Source organism: Coturnix japonica, chromosome 9 (assembly GCF_001577835.2).
Source record: "Coturnix japonica isolate 7356 chromosome 9, Coturnix japonica 2.1, whole genome shotgun sequence".
Lineage (NCBI taxonomy): Eukaryota > Metazoa > Chordata > Aves > Galliformes > Phasianidae > Coturnix > Coturnix japonica.
This window is the reverse complement of record NC_029524.1, coordinates 21,081,179-21,096,554: the sequence shown is the minus strand read 5'-3', so window position 1 is coordinate 21,096,554 and position 15,376 is coordinate 21,081,179. Positions and strand designations below refer to the sequence as shown.

The window sequence follows — 15,376 nt, the reverse complement described above, 5'->3', positions numbered from 1 at the left end:
TTGAGATCATAGCAGTAAAATCTGCTGTTTTGTTCTTCAGCAAGAGTAATGGACACAACTGATGGTCTGTGGGACGTTTTCCTTTTAGTGGAATGCTCTGCAAGTCATTTCAGTCTCTGTATCGAGTTCTACATAAAAAGCCTTTTCATCTGATGTCTGGCAAATAAGATGTCAAGAACTGCTGCTGAAGAATGAGAAATATATATATCTATATATATCTATATCTATCTATCTATATATATTTACAGATTTCAGAGGAAGGAGAATAAAAGATCTGTCTCAGTGGCAATGGATTTTTCCTAGGAAAATTTCCCTCTTCTGACTGTAGTTGGAGAGGCTGAAATCCATTAGATCCACCTAGAAGACAGAACTCATGCCTCTCACAACAGACTGAGGTTACCATTGGCTTGGATTAAATGAAATACATGCTTATCAAGGAAGCTTCTGTAAATGGGAGCAGTAGCGAAGCTGAATGGGGTTGGGATAAGGTAGTCAAGCTCCATGAAGTTGTAGTCAACCTGGAAGTGAGGCAGTGAGGACAGCTGATGTGTGAGACTGCAGTGAGCAGCAAGGAGAGACTGCTCACTCACCCTGTGAGCCACGGGATGAGGGCATGTGGAGGTGGGCCTGTGAGTCAGGGCTGCAGGATGTGACTGAGAATTTGTTTGGGCTTCAAGAAACACGTGTGGTAATGGGGCAGTGCTTGTGTTTTCTGCTGTCATGGCTGCCAGTATTTTGGAAAAGGGCTTTGGCACAGATGTGTATGTGATGACAGCGGGCTGACGAATGTTCTGCTTCCTCCACAAACCATCCAGTAGATTGTTTGGTGCAGCCCCTAGTTCTAGAGGGATTACATGTTTGTTCCCTTCCTTTCCCCACATTCTCTCGTGTTCTGATTCTGCTTTTTATCTACCAGTTCATCTTCTGACCGTCCCTTCCCCTGCCTTCTCTGCTCTTCTGGCTGAGCCCTGGCCCCAGTGAGTGGCTGGGTGGTGCCTGCAGGGCACATGTTGGGTCCTGCAGAGAAGGCTGAACGCTCCTTACTGGGATCTACAGCGGATACGGTCTTGTGGTGTGTTCTGACATTGCCAGGTGGGTGTTCTGGTGTCAACTGTGCACGGCGGAGCCTTCTGTTGCAGCAGGAAGAAATCCTGCCACAATGTGGAGCTAATGGTCATTCGGAGCTGTATTGGGTTGTGTGCAGCCCAGGAGCCTGTCGTGATGTGCTGCTGGGCGGAACGTGGGAGTGAGGAGCACTGCGGTTGTTCAGTGCTGATGGAGCAGCTGTGGCCGTTGTGGGTCCCTCTGCTCCAACTCTGCTGTGGCTTCCTGCCAAGGGCTTAATCAAACTAAGGACCTTCCAGGTTTCAGAGTACACCTGTAGCTGTGCTCTGGAGGCTGCTGCACATGCACAGCGCAGCTGATCGCTGTGTGACTGGGAGCCGTGCTGCATGACACGCTGTGTGCTGCAGCTGGAGGCTGCCGGGAGCTCCCGGGTGACGCAGAGCGCTGCCTTCTGCTCTGCTGAGCTGCCCGAATCGGCTCCGAGTGGGAATTCCTCGGTGCCGCCGGTAGGTGCATCCTGCGCTGTTACCGGGCGGGGCTTCTCTAAAATCACTGCATGCATCACCGGATCCAGTGACACGGACTATCTTTAACTACAGGAAGATTCTTCTGCAGCCATCTCTGCAATGAACCGCACTCAGTGCCCTACTTCCCTCGCATAGGGATGCTCTGAGGGTGAATCTGGTCAGGCTGCTGTTCACAGCATCCAGACGCTTCATGAGCCTCAGTCTGCAGTAACTACAGCCTGCCTCACCACACACGGGGGGCATGAAATGAATGCAAGGAGTGCTGTTACGATTCTAACGTTTCCCTTCTCTGTCGTTATATGGGTCAGAGTCTGTGTTCTCAAGTGCAGTCTGAACTGCCTCTGAAATCAGAAATGTAAATGCCTCACGATGCACCAAATTATTTCCTTTCCTTTTCAGATGGTCACATTCTTCCCTTTCTTGGCTTCCTGAGGTGAGCAACCCCTGGGGTGTTCTGCAGTACTGCTGATGCTCAGCATACGGAAGCTGAGAAACGGATGTATGTGATGAGAGCGGCTCTGACGATCGTCTGTCGAACCGTGGGCAGCACCAGGAGGAGCAGCCCGGGTCTGCTGGCTCCGTAGCCCACCCCGAGCACTGCAGGCTGCCTTCTGCTGCACATGGTGTGATTCATAATGCAGCAGCTCTGCTGTAAGCTGGCTGCCTCTTTGTGAGCTGCCTCTGCTGCAGCAGAGAAAAGCATTTGAACTCAGGCAGCAAAGAGATTGTGCATGTCTAGCAAATAGTCACAACTCCAGAAAGTATTTAACAGATGATCTTATCTTGGGGTAGTCTCCTAAAGAGTACTGACTGGTTAAAAGTGGGCTTTGAAGCTTGTGGCAAACATCTCGAGCCTTTACCCTTTGTGATTTTGGGCTTTTTGTTTGTTGTTTCCTCCACTGTGTGTACAAAATTACCACTTTACAGTTATTCTTTCTGATAGTCTGTGTTCTCGCCTTTCTGGAAAAGTACCAAGTTATTAATGGGTGTTTGCTGCTTTTAGCCGTGCTTCTCAGTGCTAACCCTATTCCTGCTATTTGCAGTATGTTTAGGCTATGTTTAGGCACATGCAAATGTAAGTGGTTATTCAGCGCCTTTGGCGTTCTGAACAGAACGTCCTGAACTCCCGTGGCTCCTCACAAAGCCGCAGCCTCCAGCTCTAACAAAGCCTGTGACGGCAGTAGCTGAAGCATGAGAGCTACCTGCCCAACATGGGGTGAATTCGGAGAATCTGGGAAGGTTGTAGACCATGATCTCGTGCCTCGATTTTGTCCTGTGGAGCGAGGAGGTGAAATAAAGGGACCATTGCCTGTGTTCTTGCAGCAAAGGGCGCTCCATGCATGCTCTACCTGCAGCACTGGAGCTGGGCAGATGCAACGTTGCATGTGGTGTGTGGATTCTTCTGCAGCAAGGAGTTTTTCTCTGGCTGCATCAGCACTTGGTTCAGTATGTTCCTGAATTATAATGGAGGACTTCTGCAAATAACGCAGTCACTGGAAGTGAAGCGAAACCGTGTGATGCTGCGGCCTCCCGAGTGTCTGCTGGCAGCAACCTGGGATTTTTACAGTTGTTTACCCTGTTGTTCAACCTGTTTTAAGCTCTGCTGGACAGCAGGGTAATGACAGATCACAGTAGTGGACACAACTGCTTAGCTCTTAAAACCCACACTTTAAGCTTCAGCCTTGCTTTATATTCTCATGTCTTCATTAGCTTCAGGCTTTGTGGCTTCTGGCTTGTATGCTCTTTGCTGGCTTTTGCCTGCTGTGAGGGAGCCCTGAAGAGTGTGATGTACCAGGTAAGAAAGCCTCAGAGCAGTGGGTGCTGCAGTGCTGGAAAGTGCATCCTGTGCAGAGCAGGGTCCAACCTCGTCCTTGGTCCGGCTCCTGCAATTAAGATACAAAGAGGTTTTTATCTCCCAAATCTTTTTATTGGATCATCTTTATCATCTGTTCATTTGCGCCAGAGTCATTTCATTTCTTGGGTTTATTGAGAAGGTAGCACACCGCGTAAGACTTTAATAGGGAGCACTATAGGATAAATCTCTCCTGTCCTGGAAATGATTCAGCTTCTAGTGCTGATTCTGTACTCATCTAACTGGTGCACTGATTACATGGTCTCCTACAACATAAAACATTCTAGAAGTGGTTCTCTGAGTTTTCTTCTGTCTCTGGGCCTGGGACTTCTGATAGCAGCTTGTCCTGCAGGCTCAGCTCCTTGTTTTTTGGTTGATTAGGTGCATTTATGGTTAGTGACAACCTTAGACTCACTGCATTTGCTTTAACACTTGTGGAGCAGGACAGGAAGCGTGTTGATTCTTGATTCCAGAGCATCTGTTACAGGAAACTGCAGTTTGTGCTGTCAGGGCCTAAGAGCTTGTTACTGTGGATGCTGTTTTCCCCTCGCATGCAGCCAGCAGGAAAGCTGCTGCACTTCAGCCCAGCATGGGTCTGTGAGACCTTCAACACTGGCTTTTCAGTCACTGATGTGGTCTTGTTGAGCCAACTTTAATAAGAAACGCGAACAATTTGTTCATTTTAAAGTCTGCCTATTTGTCTGTTCTAAATGCAGCCAAATGAACCAAAAGTAATGTAAAAAGAAAGTTATCTTGTTCTTTGCTGAGCTGATCGTGGAGAGAGGGGAAGAGCATTTGCTGCTGACTCCTCTGCACCATTGAGCTTGTGCCCAGAACAGCTGCACATCGTGGGCCCAGGAGGGCACTGAGTGTTTCAGTTCCCTGCAGCACTGAAGCCACCCTCCAGCCATGCAGTAGCAGGGAGAGGAGATCCCAGTGTGGAGATCCCGCAGCCATCAGCCCCACCTGCTCTCACCAGCAGCAGCACAGCCTCAATCCAGCCCCTTAGAAAGGAAGAAAAACATACTTTTTGCCCTCAGAAACCAGGGAGAGCCAAAGAAATCCCTCTCTAGGACAAGGCCAATGTTGTATCCTGTCTTGTTTTTAGTAAGTCAGACTTTTTTTTCCCACTGGATCTTATTCCTGTGCATGTTTTGTTGCTGTGTCCTTCGGTTGTTTTCAGCTTTCTGCTGCAAGACGTGGAACTGCCAAATTCCAAATCAGACCAACACCTTTAGGATTAGTTTGTGACTTCTGGTAAGACTTCCTGAAGTTGTTGCTGACTATCACTGTGAAATTATCAGTTTTTATTTGGAATGTCTATAACACCGTAAGATTTTTTGAGGCTGCTTCTCACACAGAGATTGCAAATAGTGTCCTTTGCTCATTCTTACAGGACATGGGTCATTTTGAAGAAAGAGAGAAGGGAGGACAAACAAAAACCCTATTTTTCTCAAAGCTCTGAAAAAATATTTTTCAGTCCTTGCCAGGGTTGTCCGTGATCTGGGCTGTATGTGAACATGAGAGAACCAGGGCTGGCTGGGAGCTCTGCTGGCCCTGAGATGCAGCATAGAGCACATGTTCTGCAGCAGCTGGCTGAGGGATGATGGCCTTCCTTACTTAGAGGATGGGTACATCCCTGGGCTGTAACGTGATATATCCTGAGCAGCTGAACACTTTGGAGCTTGTGAAGAACAATACAGAGAGGCTGGATTTTGTTGAGTTTTGAGCTCTTTCTGTAGAAAACAAACAGAGTACTGTGGGTTTTATTGGTTTTTGGTTTTTTATTTGTGTGATCTTGAGGCAGAGTATCACGTATTGCAGAGAAAGATTGAAGCAGACAGCATTTGTGCTGGTTCCCAGCATGGAAAAGGTGAACAAGACAATTCTGCATCACCTTTCTTTTTTAGGACCTGTGAATTCTGTCAGTGTTGCTGCTATTTTAACTGAAGGACTGTGCTCTGTGTGGTGTCAGTGCTGTTGCTCTGCATGGAGAAGTGTCACCTTCCCAGGGGTGCAGCACGTGGAACCTTCTGCACTCCTCTGCCTGTCTCAGGTTCCTCATGCTGGGCCCATATCGTGCCCCTTTCAAGCCAAAGGGCAGGAGAGCACAAAAGGATCAAAGGGCTCAGTAGTGGAGAAGGACATAAAGTAAGCAAAGGGAGAGGGAAGTGCAGGTCTGAGTAGCCGTGTGAGTGGCAGCCAGGGGAGGCCAGGGCACCTTCATGTGGCTGTGCCTGGCACCTTCATGTGGCTGTGCCTGGCACCTTCATGTGGCTGTGCCTGGCACCCTGTGTCAAGAAAACAGCAGGCTTCTGGAATGTTCTGGATGGTGACAAGTGTGGCTGCTGTAGCCGTACATTGTGCAATGCCAGAGAACCATCCCTTCCTCGTCAGACTTGGAAAAGCCTGGCTGGTGCTGGAGAAATCCATGCCATCATGTTCCCAGCAGCCAGCGCTGCTGTGGTCAGACTCCCTGCTCTGGCAAGCTCAGGGACGCATGGAAGGTTATCAGCAAGCTCATCTGCTTCAGCTGCCAGCTCTGTGAAGTTCACGGGACCCAACCTGATGTGATGTTCTACTGATGGACAATGCAGTGCCTGGTGGTGTCTGTAAGGGGAAAACTGCCAGCTGAATTCTGCCAATGGAGGACTTATGCGTGTAGAGGACAGCAGCTACTTGCTGGAAGCATCTCAAAGATGCAGAACTCTCAGGCAGCCTTTTGATTTCTGATCTGACTTGGAAGCACCAAAACATTAACAGAACTTACAGGCTCTTTTTAAGGTTACTTTTTCTTGCTACAGCCTCAGGCAGAGGCCCATGTTTTTCAGAGCATATACCTACAGCAAAAACCCTTTGTGTATATCATAACGACAACAGCATCAGGCTTGACTGAAAAGCAGTTTGTGTGTGCAGGAGCTTTCCTTTTCCGGACCAATGGGTTCTTCTAAACATCAATGGAGTTGTCCCATCTCCACTCATCTCATTATCCAGCTTACTCAGCAGTGTTGCAACCAAAATTGCCCTGTGGTTTGCTACCTCCTGAAGTCTCCCAGCTCATGGGCTGTGCATTCTATGAAGAGAAGTAGTGATTCAGTGCTAAAACTGGCAGAGTCTGCCCTTGCTTCATTTTAGAGCTTGTTCCTCTGTGTTCCTCATGCATATCTCCTCTTTGGCACCTTATCTCTCTCTTCTCTGTAGTGCTTTATCTCGCTTCTGCTCTTTAGTGCCCATTATCTCTTGTTGGCTTTCTGTATTACAGGGCGTAGGGACACTCTTTGGGAGGAGTGCTGTGAATCAACCTCATCTGTCATCTCCAGGAGAGCGTGTGTAGGGCGAGGTGTGTTTCACATGAGTGTGCTCCTCCTCCTACTGCAGTCCAATGTATACCCAGCCTTACTGCTGGCTGCTGGAGTGCATCGTGTACTTTGGTCTCTTCTCTGCTTGGAGTGTTTTTGGGAATAACTGGAGCTGAGTTACCTGTCTGGTGTCTGCCTGCAGTTCCACCACACTGTTCATTTGTATTCTCCCTTTATTTTCATGAGTATTCTCTTATTCATTACAATTGATGAGTTTCAGAATCACCTGTCTGTAAATCACTTTCTTTCTCTGATTTGTAATTTTTCTATATATTTTTCTATCTTCCATGTAGTGACTCTGGTTCTTCTCCTGCTTTTCAGCAGCATGATTCTACTGCACACAAGGAGATGATGGAGGGGTTGGGCTGGTATGAGTAAGGAAGACCCAGTCCACAGGTAGTTCTGTGCTTTTACAGCTACCTGAAGTAATGCGAGGCAATGGCTGCTGTCATACGCTCACATTTCTGCGTTCTGTTGGCTGGGCTTGGGGGAATTATGTAGAGCACTTGCACTGCAGCAGGCAATGTGCCAGTGGAAGACTCTCCTGTGCTTCTGTGGCTTCAGGAAACTCATCTGCTAAATTGGGAACTGATGGGCAGAACTAGGGCCGGTGCCATTGCAGTGCAGTGTTACCACCTGTGTGCCCTCAGCCAGGGGTTGCAGCAGATGAACAGATGATAGGAAGGTAACAAGCAACAGACAGACACCACCCTGTGGCTGTTTTCCCAGTGCCCAGATGTATGTTGTGCTCTGGGATGGTGGGACCACCCTTTCTGCTGCAGTACACACATCTATTATTAGCTCAGTGGCAGTTTTCCATGTGCCAACACTCGTGTCTGCAGGACCATTTAATTTTCTCTTCTCTAAAGTATTTAATTTGTCACTTGTTGGCTTCTGTTCATTTTAGACCAAACTTCAAATTGCTTTATTTTTTTTCTGCTGGAGCTGAATCACAGATTCTATCTGAACAGACCATTGTACATATGCAGAATTAGAGATGCGGGATAATGTCCAGAGAGTCAACCTAAGGCTACTACCAGCAAGAAAATATGGACACAGCCTGTGTCTAGAAATGGCCATCCAGTCTCCATCCTTCTGTTAATTTCTATTCAGATAAATGAAAAATCACTTCTGCCAAAAGCTCTCCCTGACTGTGCTTTATTGCCCAGCTGGGGACGTGGCACACAGCGGCCAGTGCCCCTCTGCAGGCACTGCTGCTTCTCTGGCGGCTGAGGATGGTGCTGCCATGCGTTAATCACCCACCAATTCACTGCTGGGGGCCTCTCTTTAATTATTGAATGTCACAATAGAGGTATATTGAATTACCTTCCTGGTAAATATCATTTCCAGCATCTCATGTAACTCTATAATATTCTCAGTTTTCATACTTGCCCAACATCAAATCATCAAAGAATCTAAAAACAACCAAATATATTTTTATACGTTGCTTATGTAGCAGTGTATGATTCCAGAGAATTATACGCTGCCTTTGAAGATGGCCTTCCTGGCAGCTGGTACCGTGTGATTACTGTTGTTGGAAGCCAGGCCTCTACTTGGATGTGCAGTGGAAGGAAGCAGCGTGTGCACAGTGCTTTATCAAGAGAACGGACAAACACTCCAAAACAGCAGCCGAATGTTGTTCTCAGTTACAGAGGTTGGACTGGTGTGACAGTACATCAGCTCTCAGCTGGGGTAATAGCGAGTGGAGATTCTGGTGCCTTAAGGGTCCCTCTGAGAGAAGACCATTGAGAAAAGATGTCAGCGCTCTGCAGCGGTTGGGGGCAGGCAATGAAATCCTTTTGTGAGCTATATATACACCTTGCCTTCTTCTGCTCATGCATGATTTTAAGCAGCACACTGTCTCAGAGTGATTGTAGGGTTGATGAATAACATGACTGTCAAAATATATACAAAATTGAGTTACAATATAATCTAGCTCTCAAGTAACAAGTGTTCCTGTATTATTTTTTCTTACGTGGGGAAAATCCTCTTTGATTTTTCAGTGCTTTGAAAAATCTCCTTGTGCTGCTCCTCCCCTTCCCAAGAAGGAAAATGTGATAATGGGTTTCCTGCTCTGCTCCACCCAGCGGATGTGGAAAGCTTCGTGCCAGCTCCTCTGAATGCCCGTGAGTGCTTCTGATCCTGCAGCGTGCTTCAGCTGAAAGCTGGTGGGCCCTGGAGCCCAGCACTGCCTGGTGCCGCCCTGCTGTGTGATCCTGGTGCTGCCCTGCTGTGTGATCCTGGTGCCGCCCTGCTGTGTGATCCTGGTGCCGCCCTGCTGTGTGATCCTGGTGCCGCCCTGCTGTGTGATCCTGGTGCTGCCCTGCTGTGTGATCCTGGTGCTGCCCTGCTGTGTGATCCTGGTGCTATTCTGGCAGCTGCAGGTGGACAGTGCTCCTCCACCTGTTTGTGTTTCAGAGCGGGACATTGTCTGTATTCCTGTTCCCCAGCTACTGAGAATGAATGATCTTTGTTACTTGGCGTGGATCTGCTTGTTTTTTGGAGATCACCTGTTTGAGTTTGTGAGGAATGTGCTTCCTCTGCTATCGCCTGCTTTGCTCCACAGGAGCGGTTTGTTTCCAAGGACCTGATATTAGATGTGGGTGGTCAGCAAAACCTGGTACATCAGCTGTTGCTGCCCAGGCTCCGGCTGACATTTCCCGAGGTGCCTGCAACCTGCAGTTCTGGTCCCGCAGTGCACAGCTCGAGGAAAGGCTTCTGTGTCCATGCAGAGCCACATCACAGACACCTGCCACAGCACATGGAGGCTGGGGGCAAGAGGAAAAGTCCACGCGTGCATCTGCCATTTCTTGTACTCTGCAGCAATGCAGTAAGTGCCAGCGTTTGTCCTCATCCCTCTCCTCTGCTGTTATCAATCCATTGAAGGTGGTAGATCTCCAGTGACAAAGGGGCTGCACAGCCCACGGCCATTTGTTTCTGCAAAATCATCTGGATAACGGAGGCTCCAGTGTCGATGCAGCTTCTATATAAACTACAACCGGGGCAAGAGGATTTCTCGTTCCGTACTGTGCAAGAGAAATAAAACAGCTTTCCATCTCGTTTTCCGGACGGCGCTGAATTCCACGAGGTGCTGGTGGCGATGTACAAAGGAGCGGGGCGGTGCGGCGGTGCGTGGAACGCCTCGCAATTCGGCATTTCGGAGCCCGGAGGAGTCCCGGTGCCAGGTGCCAGGCGGGCACACGCCGCCCGCTCCCAGCCCCGCACCCACGGCAGCGCCCCGCGCTCCGGAGCCGGGAGGGGCAGCGCTGCAGGAGCTGCCGGAGCTGCCGGAGCTGCTGGCTGAGGGCTCCATCTACTGCTGCGCAGAGAGAATGCAAAGGAAGCTGCGGCGGCTTTTGCTTTTCTCCCCCCGCAGTGAAAAGCCGCCCGGTGCCGCCGCCTCTTCTCGCCCCTCTTCTTACTTCGCTGCTTGGAATCTTCTCTCCAAAGCCGCCCCCTACCCGGGGCACTGCGCGGGTGCGCAGCTGGGGGACAGTCCGCACTCAGCTGTCACTGACCGCTGTCATTAAACAGGAGGCAAACAAAGGATGGAGAAAAGTGGCACTGGAACAAAGTGATTTTTCCATGCACGTATGGAATCAGGAGCAGGAACTGACCGTGACTTCTGGGCCCTGTCCCTGGTAGGACAGGACTCAGTGCAAAGGCTGCAGAGGCATCTGGGGAGGACAGCAGGCAGCGCTTGCTCTAGAGATGCAGCAGTGAAGTCCAGAATGCGCACCGTGCTGTGGCTCTGCTTTGTTTGCTGTGGTGTTATATCTGAAATTGATGCATTTTATACAGTCAGGGAAGAATTCCTTGTGCAAATATGATAGGCAGTTATGTCAGAACTGAGCCCTACCCAAAACCAGATCTCTCTTCTACATGGCCAAGGGCTGCAAGGATGTGTGGGGATACGTCTGGGTGTGAACTGTGCGAGGAAGTTTTTCCTTCCGTACTTTGAACTAACATTCCACTCTGCCCTTTGGATTATGCTTTTAATAGTGGTAATGCAGACCCAAAGCTGAGTATTTTCCATTGACCTTTACTGTTGCAAGTGGCAAACCAAGGGCTGCTGTTCACATGCCAATTGTGCTGGCCTGAGACATGTTATATATAGCCACTGCTGGCCAGTTTGGATTGCTCCTAAAAGAGCAAAGGAGTTCAGTGATAGGAAAAAAAAAATCAGAAAAATACAGGGTTTGTAATGTGACTGTATCAAACAAAAAGCACTGGCTTCCATTGCAAGTGATTATCTGACTGTAAAACATCATTGCTCTATGCTTACAGGGAGCATCAGAAGGTTCTAGATTCTTAGATTCCCACGAGGACTCAAGTGATGATCATTCTGTGCTGATGTCAGGAAGATTGTGTTCACACTGCTGAACTGTGAGAGCTCATCTGAAGTCCTGGGAGCAGATGACTCAGACTGGAGTTCAGCCTGGCACAGCAGGGAACAGTTCTGTCCCTAGTGCTACCCATCCTTCTTAGTGACACATCTCCACAGCTCCCAGTTCCATCTGCTGACACCAAAGCTGAAGACTTCAGTGCTCCCTGGTCTGCCATGGCCGGGATGGGCCCTCTGCTCTTTGGAGCCTGAGCACAGCTCTGCAGGTTCTCAGATCGACAAATGCTTTCCTAGCATTGGATTTTCCTATGAACAGTGATGTGCTACCTGAGCAGGCTACGTGCAGTTGTTACGCTAATTAGCTCTGCACGTGTGTGTTGGTAATTATTTGGTAATCCTGAGCTTCATGTAAATTTTAAGAAGTGTCTTTTGAATATGCTGCAAATCCCTCTGCAAAATCGCAGCATCACCACATGTAATCATAGATCAGAGCTCCCATCACCACCCTCTCCAAAGCCACCATGTGCTCCCACATCCTGGGGCATCGCATGGCTGCTCCATCCCTGGTGCAGCAACACCAGGAACAGCAGAAATTCTTCTCTGGCACAGCTGCTAACAATTAAACTGTGTGAGGCTTTGCTGGTGGAGGTTATGAAGAAGCCCTCAGAAATCTGAAACAGCTTTTGAAAACAAGCACTGAAAATATCTGCCAGAAACCAAGGAATAGATTGCAGATGGCAAACTGATGTCTCCCAAACTGTCAGGGAATGATTTGCTTTGACAAATGGCTGTGACCTCCTATGGAGCTGTGCAGAAGAGGAACCATCACGCTGCGGTGTACAGATATAATCAAGCAAGATTAAGCATGCCTGGTATTGATATTTATGGGCAGATCTCTCCTTACAGTTCATAGTCAGATCCCTTACAGCTGGAAGATGGAGGGCCCTTCCCTCCTGCAGCACTGCCACTTAATTTCTGTGCCATGACTGTCAACTGCAAACTTGGGACCCCCTCTAAGGGCCTCTTTGAAGAAACAAGGGAATGCAGCATCATTAACCTTTGGACCAGAGCACAGATGTGGTAAGAGAGGCCACAGACACTTCTGTCCATGATGCAGAACTTTGCAAAGCTTTCTTCATTCACACCTTATAAGTAAATTCAGCCTATGCCCAACTGCTGCAAACCTTTTCAAAGCAAATATATTTATACAAAGGAATTCAATAACAGAAATGGAATTTGCTCGTGGATCAGATTACTGTTATTTCTGGCTGGAAGCAGCACCAGAAATACTTGCAGGGATTTCCACTTTGCCTTTGGAAAGAGGTTGCGTGCCTTGTTGGTACGAAAGGAGCTCCGTGGGAGGTTAATTCACATACACAAAGAGACAGGAAGGGAGATGAGACCAGCGGGGCTGTCACAGCCCTGGATGTGGCTGCTGAGCTGTGTGTTGTGATGCTCAGACTCAGCCCCCTTCTGAAACACTGCTCTTCAGTTGTTGGGAATTTTGTGCTGGGAGCTGCAGTCACAGCTGTTTGGGAAGAGACATTTCGAGCCCCAAGTCTGAGCTTTGTACGGCACAGTTCTCTGTGCTGGTTACACCTCAATTTCCTTGAGGGCTTTGCCAGATCTCTTCATGTATAGGATACTAAATGAAGTGTTATTTTGATAACATTTTGAGCAGCAGTTATTTGTGACACTGCTCAAAGTGCTTTTACCTTACTGCATAAATCTACATCCAACGGGAGCTTCACTATAGAGGTATTTTAAAACAGAGTTGATCAGAGTGATCTGTATTTTGCACCCAGCTTTAAACAAAGCCTCATTTCATCTCAAAGTGCTGTCTTGACCGACAGCCACTTGTGGAGGGAGGCACAGAGATGGACAGACCCAGCAGAGCTGGGATGGCAGCCCACAGCCTGCCAACATGGCACAAAGCGCCACTGACCCCGGGGTGCTGGGCAGGGCAGGGGGCATCTCCAGCTGAGAGAGGTGCTGGGGAACGCTGAGGGCAGCCACAAAGTGTGGGCTTCAAGTAGAGAAGTACCCAGTCTCTCCTAATGCACGTGGACTGTTCCAGAATGCAGTCGGAGTCCTCTGATTACAGCCCCAAACGTGGATCAAATTGGCGGGGTGACCCGATGTCCGTGGTGTCATATCAAAGAACACTTCTGTTCCTGGCAGGGTGTGAATTTTAAAGCAAAGAAGTAATATTATAAGTATTACTTCAGAACGGTTATGTCTGTCACTGTGCCAATGCTTTTCCCCCCCGACCTGCACTTGGTATCTCCGAACACCCAGTGAAGGCTTCTCAGCTGACAGTGTTTTCCAGCCATCTTGGCTGAGTTCCTCCATCCCTGTCTGGACAGGCACAAAGCAGCGCGTCACCAAGCAGTGAATGTCTGAGCTCTTCTGAAATGCACGTGGACTGGGTGCACCTCAGGGAGCACTGCAGGAGCACGGGCACGTTCTGTGCCTGCACTGAGAGCAGGGAGGCAGGAGGGGAAGGTGTCATGCAGAGCACTGAGCTAAAAATAGAGCTGTGGCAATCTCACACATTGCAGCGAGCACTGCAGGCAGGAGAGCACACACAGCTCTGGCACTGAAAGCCTGAGAGGGTCTGCACGTTGCCATAGGCTTCACAGCAGGACATCAGCATGCTTCTCTAAGATGGAGGCAGAGCGATTGCTTGCTTCTTCCTTGCTGCAATTTTGCAGCTGTAATGGCAGTATCTTGGCACTTACAGGTCTTGTTCTGGATCTTAACCATCACAACACGCACATAATTAAATGAGGTGTGTTTGCCTCAGCCTTACATATGTGCTGTACCCTTTTGAGGTCAATGCAAAAGCTTCCATACATCAGAGTCGGTTTTGTTGTGCACTGTAAAAGATTTTATGATGTACATACAAGTCGTACACTCACCCTCTGTGTGCTCTGCACCACAGCCATTGGAGAAACTGCCACAGAAAGGAAAGATTTATATGAAGGTGATATTTAATGTATGTGAGTGGAGCCACAGCACAGGTCTTCTGACTTCAAAAATGGATCCCACCAAAGTTCTGCTGACCCAGAGCAGCTGAGCATTATTACAGAAGCATTAATCTCCAGGGAATTGCAGGTGGGAGCACAGGATCCTCCTGGCTTCACATTGCACACAGCTGCCCGGGGGGATGCTCACATAGGATGACAAAATGCCATCACAGGTTTTCCCTTGAAAAGAGAACTCTTGAAGCTGGCCTTTGCTGTTCCTGGGGTATATCCAAGGCAGTGGTCATGTGCCAGTCATTACAGGTCCTTTTGAAGGTCCTTTTGAAGCTTTGTTCTCCAGGAGAAAAGTCCGTCTGTATTATTTGTTCTGGTCTAAGCTTCAAACAGAATGGCTGCCAGGAACTGACAGCAGAGTCTGGTATGTGGCATGGCCCTGTCAAGGAATGGATAATCCTCTGTCCTTAAATATAGCTGCTATTTGTGTTGGCAGTGTGCAGACTTCCAGGGATTTCACCAGTGATCCCAGACACAGCACTTCAAAGCGCCGCTGAGGAAGCATCTATGCAAATTTTGTTCTATTTCAAAACTTCTAAACTAAATAACGTGAGTGGGCAAATATGTTGCAGCCTGTGGAAGCTTAATATAGAAAAATGTTCAAAAGGAAAATATTCAGAGAGTAGTTTTTCTATTACACAGACCTGGAAACTGTATCAGCTCACAGCAGGTGGTGAGATTAAGCCCCCGCAGTCCTAAGGGAAACTGAGCAACCTACTTAATCTTTGAACTTTCATGATCCGTGGGTCAGACAGGATCTGCCCAATGGTGCTGGAGGAGCCGGCAGAAGAACTGCTTCATGGAAGGGCTGTCAGGCGCTGGGAGGGGTTCCCTGGGGCAGCCCCATCCCTGGCTGTGTTTGGGTGCGTGGACGCGGAGCTGAGGGATGTGGTTTGGTAGTGGGATGCAGAGGGGCAGCTCGGTGGCTGGACTCGCTGATCTTGGAGACCCTTTCCAGCCCTGATAATTCCACGGTTCTCTCAGTTCTTTGCAATGAGGGGTTATACCAATTGTTCTTTCAGCTTAGTTTTCCTCAGTTAATTTCTTTTTCATGTCAAACACTCTTTGCAGGCACCATGCCAGAATCCATCCTAACATTTCTGAAAGCTTGGTGCGATGGCTTAGTTGCCAGCCAACAGTCAGCATGTTGGTAACCACTGTCCCAGTATCAGCAAGGAGCTGCAGAG

General features: G+C 48.7%; 1 long non-coding RNA gene across 2 annotated transcripts in view; it reads left to right on the top strand.

Moving 5' to 3' along the window:
• Window positions 1-8,800: 8,800 nt before the first annotated feature.
• Window positions 8,801-15,376, top strand: part of LOC107318389 — a 32,508-nt gene continuing 25,932 nt past the window's right edge. The window contains exon 1 of one of the 2 annotated variants that reach the window (XR_004308433.1): window positions 8,801-8,929. This is a non-coding gene — a long non-coding RNA (uncharacterized LOC107318389). Of the gene's footprint in view, window positions 12,229-15,376 lie in introns of both variants that reach the window. The other variant, XR_004308432.1, reaches the window with a different exon arrangement.